This window comes from Zootoca vivipara, chromosome 6, assembly GCF_963506605.1.
Source record: "Zootoca vivipara chromosome 6, rZooViv1.1, whole genome shotgun sequence".
Classification (NCBI taxonomy): domain Eukaryota; kingdom Metazoa; phylum Chordata; class Lepidosauria; order Squamata; family Lacertidae; genus Zootoca; species Zootoca vivipara.
This window is the reverse complement of record NC_083281.1, coordinates 45,100,082-45,117,914: the sequence shown is the minus strand read 5'-3', so window position 1 is coordinate 45,117,914 and position 17,833 is coordinate 45,100,082. Positions and strand designations below refer to the sequence as shown.

The window sequence follows — 17,833 nt, the reverse complement described above, 5'->3', positions numbered from 1 at the left end:
GTACTTTCTTTACAGACCGTGATCTCCTTTCCACAGAAATACAGGACATTTTCATTTAATAAATGCACAACTGTCACTCATTTTTGGAAAAGGACCGAGGCCTTTTCTCCCAAGGTAGCATTTTTGTAGCACTTAAAACTGCTGTTATCCCGCCCCCCCCCGGCAAACACAGATACAGTCCTTTACAAAAAAAAAGACAATGTAAATGTTAGCATGGGCAGAACCCAATAGAGAGAACTTGAAGGCTTCTACGGGGGGGGGGGGGGGGACAGAACCTTGAGTTCAATGCTTTTCAATAATATTTCTGGACCTGAGTGTGGCGGTTCCAAGAGCTATGTGCCAATGGTGGGCAGGGCCAGAGGTAGAAGTGGGCAGAGCTATAAATGTAACCCCCCCAACAGTTGTCTAGTTTACACACACACACACACGCACACACCCCTCTACCCTCCATCCACACAAGCAAGAGGGATTATGGGAGTTCACAGACACATTTTAGCCAGCATAGCACCCCCTTATCCCACGGATTCAGAGAGCAGACATTGCTTCCCCCTCCTGCCCTTTTAAAGAGAGGGGAAGCTCAGGGCAGGGAGAGGTGAGCTGAGGATGTCTCAAGAGGGGCTTTGCAAATCCAGGCACACCCAGCTTGTGCCTGTTGCCTTCCTTGTTCAGCACCAACTCACCGCCTTCCTAAAAGGCATGATGGTTTAAGCTGTTTAAATAAATCAAACAGGACAGGAGATGCTGACATATTGGTTACCAGTCTGCTCTGGCAATGCTTCACCTGGGAAGGGCTGAGCTGCTTAATCCTTTTAGGACTTTCTAGGAAGAGAAGGAAGCAGCAGAAGGGAGGAAGTATTTGGTTCTGAGTGGCAGGGATGTCGGTTGCTCTCCTTTACATAAAAGGAACGAGACATTGAAGAAACTGAGCCAGGATCAGGGGGGGGGGTAATGTTTAGTATGGAAATGTTAGTGCAGTATAATCAGAGGCTGCATCCCCTTGCCTAGGATGGTCAGATGCAGAAGAAGGCAAGGCTCCTGTGCTGTTATTTGCTGTCTGGAAGCTGGAATTCCAGCAGGTGTGCCTTGCATTACAGTTATTTTTAACTCAACAATATTTGGGGCTTTTTAATTTAGGGAAAAAAGGTGAAGTTCAAAAGAGAAGGCAAAGCTGTTTCGTGCCCCAGAGGCATCGATGGAGTGGCCCTGCATCTCTTCTCTCACCGCCAGCCCAGCCCACTCTGCCAATAATAATAATAATAATAATAATAATAATTTTATTATTTATACCCCGCCCACCTGGCTGGGTTTCCCCAGCCACTCTGGGTGGCTTCCAACAAAATATTGAAATACAATGGTCTGCTAAACATTAAAAGCTTCCCTAAACAGGGTTGCCTTCAGATGTCTTCTAAACGTCTGGTAGTTATTTATCTCTTTGACATCTGGTGGGAGGGCGTTCCACAGGGCGGGTGCCACTACCGAGAAGGCCCTCTGCCTGGTTCCCTGTAACTTGGCTTCTCGCAGCGAGGGAACTGCCAGAAGGCCCTCAGCGCTGGACCACTGGCTTGGATAATGCCCACTGGCATGTGGCCCCAGACTGCCCACCTATCACCGCACGTGGCCCTCATGGGCAAAACGTTCCCCTGTCCTGCACCACTCAGTTGCTGCCTAACGTAAGTGGGTTGTAACAGCATCTTTACTGTAGAATCATAGACCTGCAGAGATGGAAGGGACCCGAAGGAGCATCTACTCCAACCCCTTGCAAGGCAGGAATCAGTATCAGAAAAATAAATGGCAAAAAGATAAATATTAAGATGTGGATCCTGAAAGGCATGTGTGGGAAACAGGTGGATCATGGGTCTGAAAAGGATAAGGGCCACTATTAACATAGCAACATCCTCTGCATTCTAGGGGATACAATCTAGAGCCTCTTTATTGTTACCAGCTCAAAGAGGAGGAAGAGGCAGAAAACCAGATCCTTGACCACTCTTGATCACTCAACATGCTACAAGACAATGATTACTATGTTTTCTATGTTCTGTAAGCCGCCCAGAGTGGCTGGGGAAACACAGCCAGATTGCTGGGGTATAAATAAAATAAAATCATCATCATGTTAAGGGGGGTATTTTGCCTGAGGCAGCAAAAAATATGCTCCATTTGGGGAGGGTGTGTTTGTGTGTCTGTGTCTTTTTGCCTTTTGGAAAGGATCCACCAGAGCCAAAGAAATTGCGCCGCCCACAGCTCGTCCTAATTGTTTGCAGGCATGCCCATCTGCAAAGAGCTTTGCCCACATGAAAGGACCCCAGTGCTAGCAGCCAGACACCAAGCAGACATTGCAGGAGGGAGGAGGAGGACAGCAGGGGTCTACTCATTTTCAGGGGCGGGATGTCTGCTCTGCTCATTTTCCACCGAGCCCTTCAGAGGCCCCTAGACTGCCTCCACCAAACTCCACAATGCCAGCTGCTCCCGTCCAAAGAGAATGCGAGCAGGGGCGTAGCCAGGATCAAAACTAGGGGGGGGCAAGCCATGGCCGTTCAGGGGCGGGGCCAAGGCACAGAAGGGGAGGGGCCACAAAGTGGGCGGGGCTAAAGGGCCAACGAGCCTGATGACATCGTGGCGGTGGCAGCAGCGGCCACCTTGTGCTTCTGGGGCTGGTAGCGTTGGCGGCTACCCTGCTTGGCTGGAGAGGACGGGAGGGTCGAGCAGGCGAGAGGGGGTGGCAGGGCGGGCGAGGGCGAGGCAAGACATGGCCGCAGCCACGACGGCTCCGAGGCGTTGCTGCATATCAGCATAATATTTCAACCATGGTTCAAGCCCCACCTTAGGGAAAAAATCCTGCATTGCAGGGGGTTGGACTAGATGACCCTTGTGGTCCCTTCCGACTACAATTCTATGATTCTATTGATATATTACCATAGCATATGCATCATTCTGCTTTCTTGAATTGTCCTACTCCTAGGCATAGCATCTAACTCCTAGAGGCCTAGGTGCCCCCCCCAATTACTGGTAAATACCGTATTTGTAAGAGTCATCCCCCCATGTTGATGGGCTTTCTATGTGGGGCTTATCTGCCTCCCCCCGTATTTTATTAAGGATGGAAGAGGGAGGGAAGGAAGGAAGAAATAGAGAGAGAGATAACTCATATTTGTGGGTGTCTCTGGATGACGCTGTGATGCTGGAACTCTGCAGCAAGAGGACGGGAGGGTCGGGCAGGCGAGAGGGGGTGGCAGGGCGGGCGAGGGTGAGGCAAGACATGGCCGCAGCCACGACGGCTCCGAGGCGTTGCTGCATATCAGCATAATATTTCAACCATGGTTCAAGCCCCACCTTAGGAAAAAAATCCTGCATTGCAGCGGGTTGGACTAGATGACCCTTGTGGTCCCTTCCGACTACAATTCTACGATTCTATTGATATATTACCATACCATATGCATCGTTCTGCTTTCTTGAATTGTCCTACTCCTAGGCATAGCAGCCAACTCCTAGAGGCCTAGGTGCCTCCCCCCCCCCAATTACTGGTAAATACCGTATTTGAAAGAGTCATCCCCCCATGTTGATGGGCTTTCTATGTGGGGCTTATCTGCCCCCCCGTATTTTATTAAGGATGGAAGAGGGAGGGAAGGAAGGAAGAAATAGAGAGAGGGATAACTCATATTTGTGGGTGCCTCTGGGTGACGCTGTGATGCTGGAACTCTGCATGTACAGGAGCCTTGTAAGCAGCTTTCGCTCTGCTTGATTTACAGCAGGCACGTCCAACAGGTAGATTGTGATCTACCAGTAGATCACTGGATGTCTGTGGTAGATCACTGGTAGGTCACTGGCACCCCTAAAAAAAGCTCACCCAAAATTTTCCTCCTCCCTCAAAGTTGAACTATGACCTGAAGCCCTAAACAAAAATGGGCCTCCCTTCTAAAAGAAGCTCAACAAGTTTGACCTAAACCCCAAAAAACAGGGCTTCCCTTCCTTTAAAAAAAAAACTCAATAGCTTTGACCTGAACCCCCCAAAAGGGGGTAGATCACCCCCAGTTTTAAACTCTGAGTAGATCAGAGTCTCTTGGGAGGTGGCCACCCCTGATTTACAGTATACAGATGCAGGAGGAGGGGCAGACTGGAACACCAATGCTTTTTATAAACATCACTGTGTCTGTCAAAGCTACAGCCCCCCCTTTCTTATTCACTTCTTTTTAGCCTTGCAGAGCCACCTTATTCAAATTGAATCCTCTGAGTCTGCACCCTCATTAAATCGCCAATAGAACTCTTAATGCTCCTGAATGCTCATTAACAACTGCCACTTAAGAACAATAGGGTGAAATGGTCAGCTATCGAATCTTGCCTGGGGATATATGCTCCATTGTCTTAACTGCTTAACTACTGGTAGCCACTTTGCTTTATTTATTTGATGTGTTTTTGTTACTGCTGTGTCCCCCCCCCCCCCAGCAAGTGGAGACTTAGCTGCTCTTGCTAAAGCAAAGCCCTTTCCACTTCAGTTTTTGGAGGGGAAAAGTGCTGGTTATGGTCTGTAAAATACATTATTATTTTTGCTTCTAGGGGGGGGCAGCTGCCCCCTCCTGCCCCCCCTGCCTACGCCCATGAATGCAAGAGGGAAGAGGTTTTGGGTTTCTATGCATTTCTGCAGTGCTGCAAGATTCCAGACGTGCAAGGTCCATTGATATGTTCCCAGTTGATGTGTTGGGCCATCGCTCAGTAGCAGAGCATCTGCTTGGCCTGCAGAAGTCGTAGGTTCAATTCCAGGCATCTTCAGGTAGGGCTGGGAAAGACCCGTTGGTGCTGCCAGTCAGTGTATACAATACAGAGTGGGATGGACCAATGGTCTGGCTTGGTATAAGGCAACTTCCATGGCTCCTATTTAAATCAGCCCTTAGAGCCATAAGGACGGTGCTGATAACACCAAGGTTGCAGGTTCAATCCCCCTATGGGACAGCATTGCAGGAGGTTGTACTAGATTATCCTCAGGGATCCAAGTTCCAAATCCACAATTCTACGATTCTATGACTGGCATCTTACTTTATTTTTAAGGCAAGGGCTGTAGCTTAGTGGTGGAGCATCTGCCTTGCATGCAGAAAGTCCCAATTTCAATTCCTGCCATACTGAAGGACACTTGAGAAAGACTCCCTGAAGAGCTGCTGCTGGTCAGTGTAGAGTAGACAATACTGAACTACATGGTCAAATGATCTGACCCAGTATAAGGCAGCTTTCTATGTCATTCTCCGGTTGCTGCGCACAGCCAAAGATGCGGGTCTGCTATTGAATGAGCAATACTGATAGAGAACAGCACTCGCTTCTGCATTCCGATGCGCACGTGGTTTTTGGATAGATGGGACTTTGCACATCTAGCTGCTGATTATTTTCCTGCCCAGCAAAAAGTAAATGGGCCAGAAGGAAGGCTCAGTATCACTGCCGACAATAGCAGAACAAGAAGATCCATACCGGAAATCAAACCTAGCAGATGACCTCAATGCCACTACCTTTCCCCAAAAGATACCGGGGGGGGGGGGATGCTTCTCTGCCATGGGATCAAGAGACAAAGAAGGGAGGCAGAGAACTGCAGCGCAAGAGGGACCCTGGTTTGGCTGGTGCCCAAGCGACAGTGCGTTCGGCATAATGGCTAAACCAGCTGTGCGAACAAAGCATCTTTTCCTACTAGGAAGGAGTCCTTGTCCTTTTCCACAGCTACCCCCCTTCCCCTCAACCAGCCCAGGATTGTCAGCCCCTTTTGCTTATTCCTTTGTCCAAGATGCAAGCAAGATAGGTGGGGTAGAGATGGTGGAAACTCCTGAAGATTCTCTAGCCTTTGCAATATCACAACAGGCAGACAAGAGACTAACACACAGAGGCTGAAACTGGTGTGTTTAACACACAAGGATTGGGGGTGGTGGTGGTGTTAGAATTGGCTACTAACCATGATGGCTATGCTCTGGCTTCACGATCAGAGGCAGTCACACTTCTGAATGTCAGTTGCTGGAAACTGCAGAGGGGAGAGTGTTTTAGCATTTAGGTCTGCTTGCAGGTTCCCCACTGGGGCACCTGGTTGGCCGCTGTGAGAACAGGATGCTGGACTAGAAGGGCCATGGGCCTGATCCAGCAGCATCTTCTTATGTTCTTAAAAGCTAAGGAACAACAGTTCCTTACCCCCACTCTGCTCTGCTCAGGACTCAGAAAATATGCAGCTACTGAAATATCATTTTTATATAGTTATCAAAGATAAGAGTTGGCCAGTCCTCTCATAATCTAGTACCTGGCCACCCTATTATCAGGGCTTCATATATGCCTTATGCCAGCCTGGTGCCCTCCATATGCTTTGGACTACAACTCCCATCAAGCCCAGCCAACACACTTGGGGCTGATGAGAGTTGTAGTCCAAGGCATCTGGAGGGTACCAGGCTATTCATTTATTTGATATCTTACTTCTCTTTCTCCATATAGTCCCAGGGTAAAGGTAAAGGTAAAGGGACCCCTGACCATTAGGTCCAGTCGTGACCGACTCTGGGTTTGCGGCGCTCATCTTGCGTTATTGGCCGAGGGAGCCGGTGTACAGCTTCCAGGTCATGTGGCCAGCATGACAAAGCCGCTTCTGGCAGCACACGGAAACACCGTTTACCTTCCCGCTTGAAGCGGTACCTATTTATCTACTTGCACTTTGAAGTGCTTTCGAACTGCTACCCTGTTTCTCCAAAAAGAAGACGTAGCCATAAAATAAGCCGTAGCAGGATTTTTAAAAATTCAAGGAATATAAGCCATACCTCGAAAATAAGGCATAGTGATAGGCACAGCAGCAATGCCAGCAGCGGCAGGAGGAGGAAAAAAAAAAAAGACACCCCCTGAAAATAAGCCATAGTGGGTTTTTTTTTTATAGGAAAAATAAATATAAAACGGTGTCTTATTTTTGGAGAAACACAGTAGGTTGGCAGGAGCTGGGACCGAGCAACGGGAGCTCACCCCATTGTAGGGATTCGAACCGTGGACCTTCTGATCACAGCAAGCCCTAGGCTCTGTGATTTAACCCACAGCACCACCTGCGTCCCCCAGTCCCAGGGTAGGTTACAACAATATTAAAATCAATTAATTTAAACAATGTACAATAACAATAATAGGTTGGGTCCTAATATTTATATGTATTTCAGATGCCAAAGGCCAGAGTAAAGAGGTACTCCTTCAGCATATGACGGGAACTACAGTATAAGGTACCAGCCATACCTCTGTGGGGATGGAATTTCACCACTTAGGGGCAGCCAGATAATGCCCTTTCCTGGTCTTCATCTGCCAATGGTCCGAGGCAGCAGAAATACCAAGAGGGTCTCTCTGTTGATCTTAACACCCAAGGGGGTCTGTAGGGAAGGTCGGTGAAGCACAGAATGGCTATTTAAAAAAGGCATTAACTATAGAATTCATTTTCCTAAGCAGATTCTGTTTAGTTTTCAAGGAAAGCTTCTGGTCCTTACGGCTGCCTGAAAGTTTGTGGTCAATGCCTAGGAAAAGCCAAGCAGTCAGAGGAATCCCTGTACTGTATATGCTTTGCAGGGCTCTTTCTCATCCCCTAGCAACAATGCAGGTGGGAGAAATCAGAAAACAAATCTGCATAATTTATAAAGGTCACAAAATGCAGCTTTTTGTGGCACAGAATTCTAGTTACTAGTTGAGAAACTGAGGCAGGATTTGTGGGTCTCCCTGTTCCCACCCAAGCTATGCTCAGCAGCCATAGCCAGTTAAGGCTTGAACAACAAAAAAGTGCATCTGTGGCAGAATGTGACCGACCCCTGAATGCATGGGTTCTTCAAATACTTCTGCGGGGGCTTCTGTGCGTTTCATGGGCTCCCCTCTGCAGAGTGCCTCTTGCTTCCAAGAGCTGAAATTAACTCGAGCTCCTGAAGGATTTGCAACCAGAGTGGAGCAGCCAACAGCTCTGCCAAGCTGGAAAAGTCCTCCAGGAAACCTTAATGGGAGGGTGCTGGAGAGTCTTAATTGGATAAGTACAAGGCATGGAGGATGGTCAGCCCACCGCTGTCAAGGCAGCCTAATTGCCTAAACCCAATGTATGTACCGCAATGAACAGGAATAAAGGAGGCAGGAACCTGCTGCTGGACATGGCTGCCATGATGATGCTCTTGAGTCCTGCTATATCAGAGGTTTGTGATACTAGGGAGGGATGCTAGATGCTGCTGTTCTTCTCAGCTCCTGGTTGTGGGTGTGTCCCTGGGGCACTTGGTTGGCCACTGTGAGAACAGGGTGCTGGACTAGATGGGCCATTGGCAACAGGCTGGTGCAATAGGCTCTTTTTATGTTCTTGCTGTTTTTTTGTTTTTATGGTGTTTTTTATGGACCAACTGTTATTGCAGCATTTTATGTAGACCATTTTGGGAGTCCTTGGACCACAGAACTGCATACAAGTATTCCCAAATAAATACAGCACAGCATTTACAGGAGTCCTCACCCAGAGGCTGATCTAGTGGCAGGTGACCAAAGGGATTCTTTTTTAGGTATGCCTTATCTATTGTATAGGTCAGGGTTTTTGTCCTTATGTATAATTTATGCTCATGTGTTTTTGTTTTGCTACAGCCTGCATTCGAGTTGCCTTATTAATAAATTTGAATGTGATTGTCTGAAGTGCTGGGCTTAGGAAGTGGCTGTCACGAACTACCTGCACACAAATTTATTGTCTTATGTGATAGGGACAAAGTATGCATGAAAACGCTGCCCTGGGGTCTTGAAATGGGCAGGGAAAAAAGGCAATAAAAATAGAATGTCAAGAGTTGAATAAATGACAAGCTGCTTATTGAGTATGTATCCACATATATATATGTAGGGAGGCTAAATGATGTTGCATCAGGGGTCGCCCCACACTTTCCCACAGGCATCTGGTTGGCCACTGTGAGAACAGGATGCTGGACTAGTAAGGGCCATTGGCTATTCTTATGTTCACCGTCCTGTGCATCTTCATGCCACATTTCTTATCACATAAAGTCAAAACTTTTGGGGAGGTGAATCTGTTGCATAAGGCCTCCCAAGCAATGCTGATTGTGCAACCTGAATTTAGGAACATAGGAAGCTGCTTTATACCACATCAGATCATTGGCCCAACCAGCTCAGCCCTGTCTACGCTAAATGGCAGCTGCTTTCCAGGATTTCAAACATGGGTTTCTCCCAGCCTTACATGGAGATGCTGGGAATTGAATCTGGGGTCTTCTGAACGCAAACCAGATGCTCTACCACTCAGCTAAAATCTGTGACCAAAGATGCATCTGGTCCAGCAACATAGGAAGTTGCTTTACACCAGGCACCCCCAAACTGCAGCCCTCCATATGTTTTGGCCTACAACTCCCATGATCCCTAGCTAACAGGACCAGTGGTCGGGGAAGATGGGAATTGTAGTCCAAAACATCTGGAGGGCCGAAGTTTGGGGATGCCTGCTTTACACCAAGTCAGACTTTAGTTCATTCAGCTCAACCCTGTTGACACTCATGGACTGCCTAAACCTTTACATCCCAGCTTGACCACTGAGATCACCTGCAGGAGCATTTCTGGTCCTTCTCAGAGTTGGTGAGGCTTGTTTGACAACAACAAGAAACCAAACCCTGTCCTGTGGAACTCTCTGCCAAGGGAGATTCAGCAGGCATCTTCTGTGCCAACTTTTAAACACTTGCAGAATACTTTTCTATTCTGCTAGGTCTATGTAGGCAATTAAGAGTACATCCCCCACAATGGTCTACTGATCTTTGCTTCTAGCATTGTTGTTTTCAACTTTTGCTGTTGTAAACCACTTTGATACATTTTGGTGATATATATAAATATAAACAAACAAATAAGCAAGCAAGCAATCAAGCAAGCAAACAAACAAACAAACAAACAAACAAACAAACTGGCAGCAGCTCCAAACACTGAAGTCTCTCGCAGTGTGAACCTGGGACCTTCCTTCAGGCATACAAAACATCAGCTCCCATGTCTGTCTAACACTCTCAAGCATTTGTAACCAGAGTGCAAAAATACCGGGACTTCAGCATCTGCTTCAGCCTCCCCACCAAAGCCACACACGAGTCACCCCCTTCCCTCCGACTTGAACTTCCCAAAAAAGAAAAGTCCTTCTCCAGGCCTGTGGGCCGATTACACAACAAACCCCACGAGCCCCTATCTTCGGCTCAGCTGCAGGGGCAAGGCTGCAAGCGCAGCTGCCAGTCACCTATTCACACCCACCCCCCGATCTTGCCCGTCTGCTCTCCCATTGGCCGAGAGCGGGTTCTTTGGCTGCATTCGTTCCCAGGCGCCGACCTCTCATTGGCCGGTGCCGTCCTCCCGCCCGACCATTGGCCGAAGAGAGCGACCACCGAGGGCGCTTCTCCCCATTGAGAAGCGCCGCCAGCCCTCCCGGCATTCCAAACGCCCCCCTCCCCGCATAGCTGGGCCGGCCCGGACAAGCGACGGCGCTTCTTCGCCCTTCCCAAGCGCTGCGCCTTGGAAACCTCTCCAAGCGCGCGGGCGGCTCTTCCCGGATTCCCTCCCCCACCGCCCCGCTGCAGTCGGCACCGGGCAGAGAAAGTCCGGGGGCTACTTTTTCTGGGGGGAGGGAGAGAAGCGACCCCTCCGCAAGAGCCCACAGGCGAGCGCAGCGTCGAGACTTGTCGGGGATGCATATGGAGGATGACCGCGCCTCCCCACCTCCCTTCCCGCCAGGACGAGGAAAGTGGGGTGCATATCCTCCCCGCCCCGCTTTCAGGTGCCCCATTCCGATCCCCGACTTGTCCCTCACCTCGGCGGCCCCCGATGGCGCCTCGGCTCGGGCTCGCGCTTTCCGTCCGCCTTGCTGCCGTGGCTCGGATTGCCGCTGCCGTCGCGGCTCGAGGAGAGGGAGAACTTTTTAGTCTCCTCCCCTTCGGAGTTGAAGGAAACACGGGGGGAGACGGAGGGGGGCTTGGCGTTGTCTGGGAAGGCTGAGCCTGGAGCAGGTAGAAGGCGAGGGAAGGGGCGCCTTCACACATGACGCTGCAGCAGGGTCGAGTTCTTCTGTTTAAATAAACGAGGGGGCTTCCAGATTATTTTTGGGGGGGGGGGGTAGAGGGAGGGACTGACTTTGCAAATACAATAGGTCGTTGGCAACCGTTTCTTTTTCTTTTCCTTTTTTTACTTCCCTGGTGCTTCCCTCGCGGGTATTTATTGTAGGATGGGTGCTCCTCAGGCCTGGAGATTTTTCAAAGTGACGACAAGATTGCCAGCCTCATGGGGGTAGTCTTCTCATTTCGGATATCTTAGCAACCGGTTCATAACACCAAACTATCTGGGACGTGATGAAGGCCATGCTCAGGGGAGTTCATAAAAGAAAATGTTTTCAAAAACCAATTTGAACAAGAAATTTCCTTGCTATTACCGGAATATGAGAGGACTATCAACTGAAACGTACAAAATAATAGAAAAAAAGTAGAAGAAAGTTGACTATGGAAATTAACCAAACAATTGTGGACCTGATATATGTTAAACTGTTTTTTTTAAAAAAAAGTTTGGTGGAAAATTAAATACACTTCAAAGTATATTTGCATAGCGTTTGTTTCATTCTATTTCTTCCTTTACACACCTTCCTGTCCAAATGCTGTTCAAATTAAAGACTTCTTACATCTATGACCATGGGCGTAGTGGGGGGGGGCAGTTGTCTCCCCAATCAAGTAAAATAATAGAAGTACTTAACTAACTGACCAATCACATTGGTCCTGCCCCCCCTGCAACAAAAATATTTGCTACGCCCATAGTGATCATCTCACTATGTGAGGAGGACCAAAGATGCTTAGATAATAAAATCACTTGTGCACCTTGATTCCCATGCACTTGTGAATGGAATCGGGCTGCATGGCTCCTACTTCTGCCACCATTACTTGAGAGGAAGCCCTGATGGTGTGGAACAGGGGTCGGCAAGGTTTACCTCGCCTGGGCCGGTTCACTCCAGCGGAGATCCCTCTGTGGGCCAGATTGCGCACATGCTTACGCACATGCACCTGCGATTTCCGGCATCTGCACATATGTGATTTCCAGTGCTCGCGTCTGCGCAGGCATGATTTTTGGCGTCTGCGCATGCACAGACGTGATTTCTTGCACTGTGGAAGCAAGTCCCCATGCCATGCTGCGCCATTTTAGCGCAGCCCGTGGGGACTCGCCAAGCAGGCTGCGCGGCTTGGGGGCTGGTTAAACGACCCTCGTGGGCCGCTTGTGGCCCATGGACCTTAGATTGCCTACCCCTGGTGTGGAAGGAGAGTCACTTCTGGGTAACCTGTGTGGGACCAAGCTGCAGGGACCTCTGGCACACCAGGTGCTTAAGTCCAGCTGAAAGCAATCCCAGGCATGCCTACTCAGGAGTAAGCACCATTGACTTCAAATGGGGATGGCTTCAGGTAAATGTATACTATTGCAGCAACAGCTGTGTGCACCTCATACAGTAAAAGCACATGGCTTCCCCCAAATAATCCTGGGAACTTTGCTAAGGGTGCTTGCTATCTCTTGTGATAGCACTATCTCTCTGAGGGTAAACTACAGGTCCCAGGATACAAATGTAAAAACAAATATTTATTTGGGTAATGTCCACCCGCTACTGATACCGGTGGGACATGGTTTAACCATCTGCATAGCTATGTTTTCAGTTTCTGCTCCAGGTTTTGGAGGGTCTTTGGGCAAGACAGGTCGCAATGGGGGAAGAGAACGAAAGAGGAGCCTGGTGGGTCAGGCCAGTGGCTCATCTAGTTCGTTCAGCATCCAACCAGCATCACAGTTCCCAGGTGCCTGTGGGAAATCTGCAAGCAGGACCCAAGCACAAGAGGATTCTCGCCTCCTGGACTTTGCAGCAACTGGGATTCAGAAGCATTGCTGCTTCCAAATGTGAAGGCAGAGCATAGCCATCATGGTTACAAGAAGGGGCAGGTCCAGGGGGCTCTTGCCCATGGGACGCCAGGTGAGGTTTGCACCCTCACAGCTAGGCTGCCTGTTTTGCTGGATCATGCTAATGATACACAATGTAGCGCTCTCTATTTCTCATTCATATAACACACACCACACACATATATGTCTAGCAGCTGCTTGGCCAGGCAACATCATTCCAAGAGAGCGATGCTTTTGTCATTAACAAGAGAAGATTTATGAACTGTATTTGGCAGCATTCTAGGGAGTGTGTGCGCGCGCTGCAGTTATAGCATTTTCCCGGAATGCTATTATGGAAACACAACTCCTATATGGAATAGTTGAAAGAGCCAAACATGTTTAGCCTGGAGGAGAGGGGATTAAGAGGGAGACATGGTAGCAGCCTTTAAATATCTGGAGGGCTTTTCTCATGCAAACAATGGAGCGGGCTGGTTCTCTGGAGAGCTGGGCTAGAACCAATGGGTGGAAATGGCCAGAAAGCAGGTTGTAGTTAAACTTGGCAAGGGTTGCTTGAAAGTGGAACAGTCCTATGCCTGTGCATTTTGGGAAGTGATGGGCTGCCCTTTGCTGGAAACATTTAAGCAGAAGTTGGACGGCCACTTGTCCTGGTGCTGTAATTGTAAGGTTCCTGCACTGAGCAGTGGGTTGGACTAAGGGAAAACCCATATGACTTTCCAGAGAAAAACTACCTGGCCAGCTGTCTACTTCCAAGCAGTGATGGCTGGTGCCCATTTGGGCTGTTGGGGTGGAAAGCAGGGAGACCAACATATGAGGGAGCCAGGGTCAGTGACAGGCAAAGCCAACTAATTTTGCTTTGTCCCCATCCTTCTCCCTGCTTAGTTTTACAAGGGCAACACTGAGACTAAGGAGGAAGCTGAAAGCCAAGGCCTGAAAACCCCTGGACTGGTTGTAAGTACAAAGGCAGGCAGGTGGGTGGTGGTGGTTGCCCCCCCCCCCCATTTTAATAGTGTCATCCATAGTTTGCAAGACGACAGTGCTCTGTTTTGCTGTAGTAGTTGTGAGCAAAAGGAGGAAAGCCTCAACTTTGGGGTTGAGCACATGTACATTGAACATCCCAACTTCAGGTTCAGTTCATAGGAAGCAGCGCTGATTCTCTCGGCAAGTTTCAGTAACGTTCGTCCAGTATGCAGAATGGAGAGGCAATTGTATCAACAGATAACTATTTTGGGTGTCTCGCCCAGTCCCTGCTGACTGTTCCTCTGGATGCTCTCACTGCTTCACAATCTGCAAGAGAATACTCAAATTACTTGTGTTATTTCTGCATTTCGATTATAGGGACCTAGGAAACCAAGTCAGAACTACTGGTTTACCTAGTTCACTTTGTCCACTCTAGCCTTCCCCAATTCCATTTGTTTTGGACTGCAACACCAATCTGCCCTGGCCAGCACAGGGGTTGTAGTCCAAACCACATGGAGGACACCAAGTTGGGGAAGGCTGGTCTACACTCATGGGTCTGTTGTCCCACCCCCTGACTAGCAAAATCAGACTTGTGCAGAATAGAAGTAAACAAACTTGTTCAGTTGCACAATTTTATATTCCAGTGGCAGATGCTTTCCCCCCTTTCTATAAAATTTATTCCAGTGGGACATAGTTGTGTATTCTCTGTACCTTATATATACGTATTTCATTACAAATCTGTTATGCGTTGGTTTGTGGCTTATTTTGCATGTTTTATTGAGGGACCTCCTCCTTTGGCTTCAAAGTTGGCAAACATGAGCTCAACTGAGCATAAGAGACCAGCAGATGCATGTGCTTGCTAAACTTTGGTCCACATTACACATGTGGCCTTGTGGAGGTTGCATTTCATTCCTCCTCCATACACAAGTGTGACTTTGCCCTATCGATAATTCACTGCAGACCAGTAGGCAAGTTTTCTTTTTCTTCTAAAGGCTGGCTCCTCTTTTCCTGTGACACACAGAACTCACAGAACTCTGTGCAAAAACTGCTGGCAAAACTACTCCATATCTTGCTCTTTTTTGGGGTGTGTGTGTGATATTCCTCTCTTAAGTTTCTCCTATTTTTGGCAGCGGTTTTCTGTCACTTATTTAACATTTGCCCTAGTTGTATAAGGCTTGTGGCCAGTTAGACAACAACAGCTACTTCTGGAGCACTGATTCTGATTGTTTTGCAGGGAGGTTCGGTGTTGGTGGGGGTATATTTACCTTATATAAAGCTTTCAAATCTTGGCTAGAGATCAGTTAGGAACTGCTTATAGACTCCAGTGTGTGTATTGATCTGTAGTATTTTATAACAAAGCACAGCTACAAATACATCTTGAATACAATTATGTGAACACAGATAACAAAATAGCACTGGAAACTCTGCATAGGGATCGGGTGTTTGAATACCACTTTAGTTAGCTCTGTCAGGCATTGGTTCTAGTTCCACCCAGGGACTCAGCTATACAGTTGCAAATAAAACATTTTCAGTGTGTTTTAAGTGCAACATACAATGTGACACAAGATGGCGATGGTGAGCCTTATGGAAAATTCAATGCATTTAAAAATGCTTTTTTTAAAATTAAAAAAAAAGCATTTTCAGCATGGCTTTTATATGTGTGTAGATTCCACCCTAGTGTTAGTCTCCCTGCCTTCCACCCAATGGGCCTCCATTAGTTGTAAACCACAATAACTCTCCAGCAACTCAGGTCCCAGAGCAGCATTCCAGAGAGCCCAAGGATCTGGAACAACCCCAGAGCAGGTTTGGCTTCTGCACCAAGTGGCAGGCATGTGTGTGCAGGAATGCCTCGCTTCCTCACTTTTTCTTCTCTTGCAGGAATGGTGTTTTGTGGTGGCAAGGTATGGCAGGCTTGGCTGATCAGGGGATGGTGTGTGCAGAAGAAGGTGGCTAGTATTCTTCATATAGTCCAATATAGTCTTCTGTGATCAGCAGCAGCAACCCTCCAGGGTCAGGTCTTTTCCATCACCTGCCTGCCAACTCCTCCTCCTTATGGGAGATGCTTCCAGCGACTAAATTTGGGACCATCTTGTTCTGCCTCTAAGCCCTGCTCTCTCCCATGGCCTGGCAGGGCAGCAGGAGCTGAGGTCAGTGCAAAAACTCAAAATTCAGACGTGAACAATACCTCCTGGTTGCCTTGTGTGGTATTCCTGCTATTCTTTTCAAGGGAAGGCTCAGAGAGGTGAAGATATGTCTGTGGGCCAAGTTGGGAGGAGCTCTCCAGCTGCTGGCAGATGTTCCTTTATGCCTCTGCCCCCAAGCCGTGTTTATTGGACGTGCAGTAACTCTTTGCACAATGGAGGAGGCATCCTTTGCTTCCCTGGATGCAGGCAATGTTTCACAACGTGTGACTTGGGTTTCTCAGATGATAGTGGTTTTCAAAATAACCAAAAAAGAGCCACAATAGGCCATTTTTCTCTTTCTTCGCCCCCCAACTCTTCTGTGTCATCTCTGTTCCCAGGCAGGTTCTCCAATTTATCATTTATGAAAACCAAGGAAATAAATAAATAAGCCAACCCTTCGTTGTTTTAATCCTACAGTGGGTTACAATAACACAATGTGGATCTGAACTACCTCAAATACCTTTAAAACACTTTAAAACATTCACAACAATTCTAAAAAACAACTTATGGTCATCTCACACATTCCTCACAGGCCAAGTGTGACGTATGGGCAGAATTAATGACCTGTCAACAATCACGTGGCATCATAATAACCATGGAAACGTTTTTTGGCTGTGTGTTGTTTAGTCGTGTCCGACTCTTCATGACCCCATGGACCATAGCACACCAGGCACTCCTGTCTTCCACTGCCTCCCGCAGTTTGGTCAAACTCATGTTCATGGCTTCGAGAACACTGTCCAACCATCTCGTCCTCTGTCGTCCCCTTCTCCTTGTGCCCTCCATCTTTCCCAACATCAGGGTCTTTTCCAGGGAGTATTCTCTTCTCATGAGGTGGCCAAAGTATTGGAGCCTCAGCTTCACGATCTGGCCTTCCAGTGAGCACTCAGGGCTGATTTCCTTAAGAATGGATAGGTTTGATCTTCTAGCAGTCCATGGGACTCTCAAGAGTCTCCTCCAGCAGTTTCTGGTATTAGGGAACAGATTAACTGGTTTTAATATTGCATGTGTACATTGTTGCAACTAGAGATGAGGGCGGGGAGAATCTTCCAAACTCAGATTTGCCTGATTCAGTCTGGGCAAAACATGACTCTGAATTGGATCCAGAGCCCACCTCTATGAGGTGCCCACAGCCTAGAGCAGCTAGGAATTACACTTGGAATTAAAATGGAGCAAGTCCCCTTGGGAGTGACACTCTCTCGGCAAGAACTGTTTGAGGAGGAAACCTGGAAAAAGGTAAAAAGCATTGATGGCAGCTCCAGGGGGCTGAATAAGCTATTTTTGCAGCTTTTGAAAAAGCAACTGTGCTTTTGTTCTTCCAGACTACGACACTCTATGGTTTACAGTTTCTGATTCTTCGTTTTCGAACATGAGTTTGACCAAACTGCGGGAGGCAGTGCAAGAAAGGAGTGCCTGGCGTGCTATGGTCCATGGGGTCACGAAGAGTCGGACACGACTAAACGACTAAACAACAACAACAACAATACCAGAAACATCCCATTACATTCCTCTTGAGAGGTGATACAGTGTAGCCATTGCAGGTCAGGGAGGGAGAAAAAGCCTTTAGTTTCTGTTTGACAAAAATCTCCCTGTGCAGGTGCTGCTTACAGACATGTTCTTTGCTCTGCCTGTTTGCTGCATTTCCTCAACTTCCTCAACTGAACTTCTTCTGCAGCCCTTTCACTGATATCTCAGTCATCTCCATCCTCTTCCTTCCCCCCTTTGCTTTTCTGTGGTTTGCATTCTGGGAACGGACCTCAGCTCACATCTCTCTGCAAGGTGCTGGAGATGGTGGAGTTATGGCCCGAGGGGAGCAGCTTGTCCAAAGTTTG

The 17,833-nt window shown here is 48.1% G+C and overlaps 1 protein-coding gene across 1 annotated transcript in view; it reads right to left on the bottom strand.

The window, feature by feature from the left end:
- Nucleotides 1-10,859, bottom strand: part of CCDC102A (coiled-coil domain containing 102A) — a 39,078-nt gene extending 28,219 nt beyond the window's left edge. The window contains exon 1 of the mRNA XM_035119814.2: nucleotides 10,757-10,859. The gene's annotated coding sequence lies outside the window, so the exon portion shown is untranslated. The remainder of the gene's footprint in view (nucleotides 1-10,756) is intronic.
- Nucleotides 10,860-17,833: the final 6,974 nt, after the last annotated feature.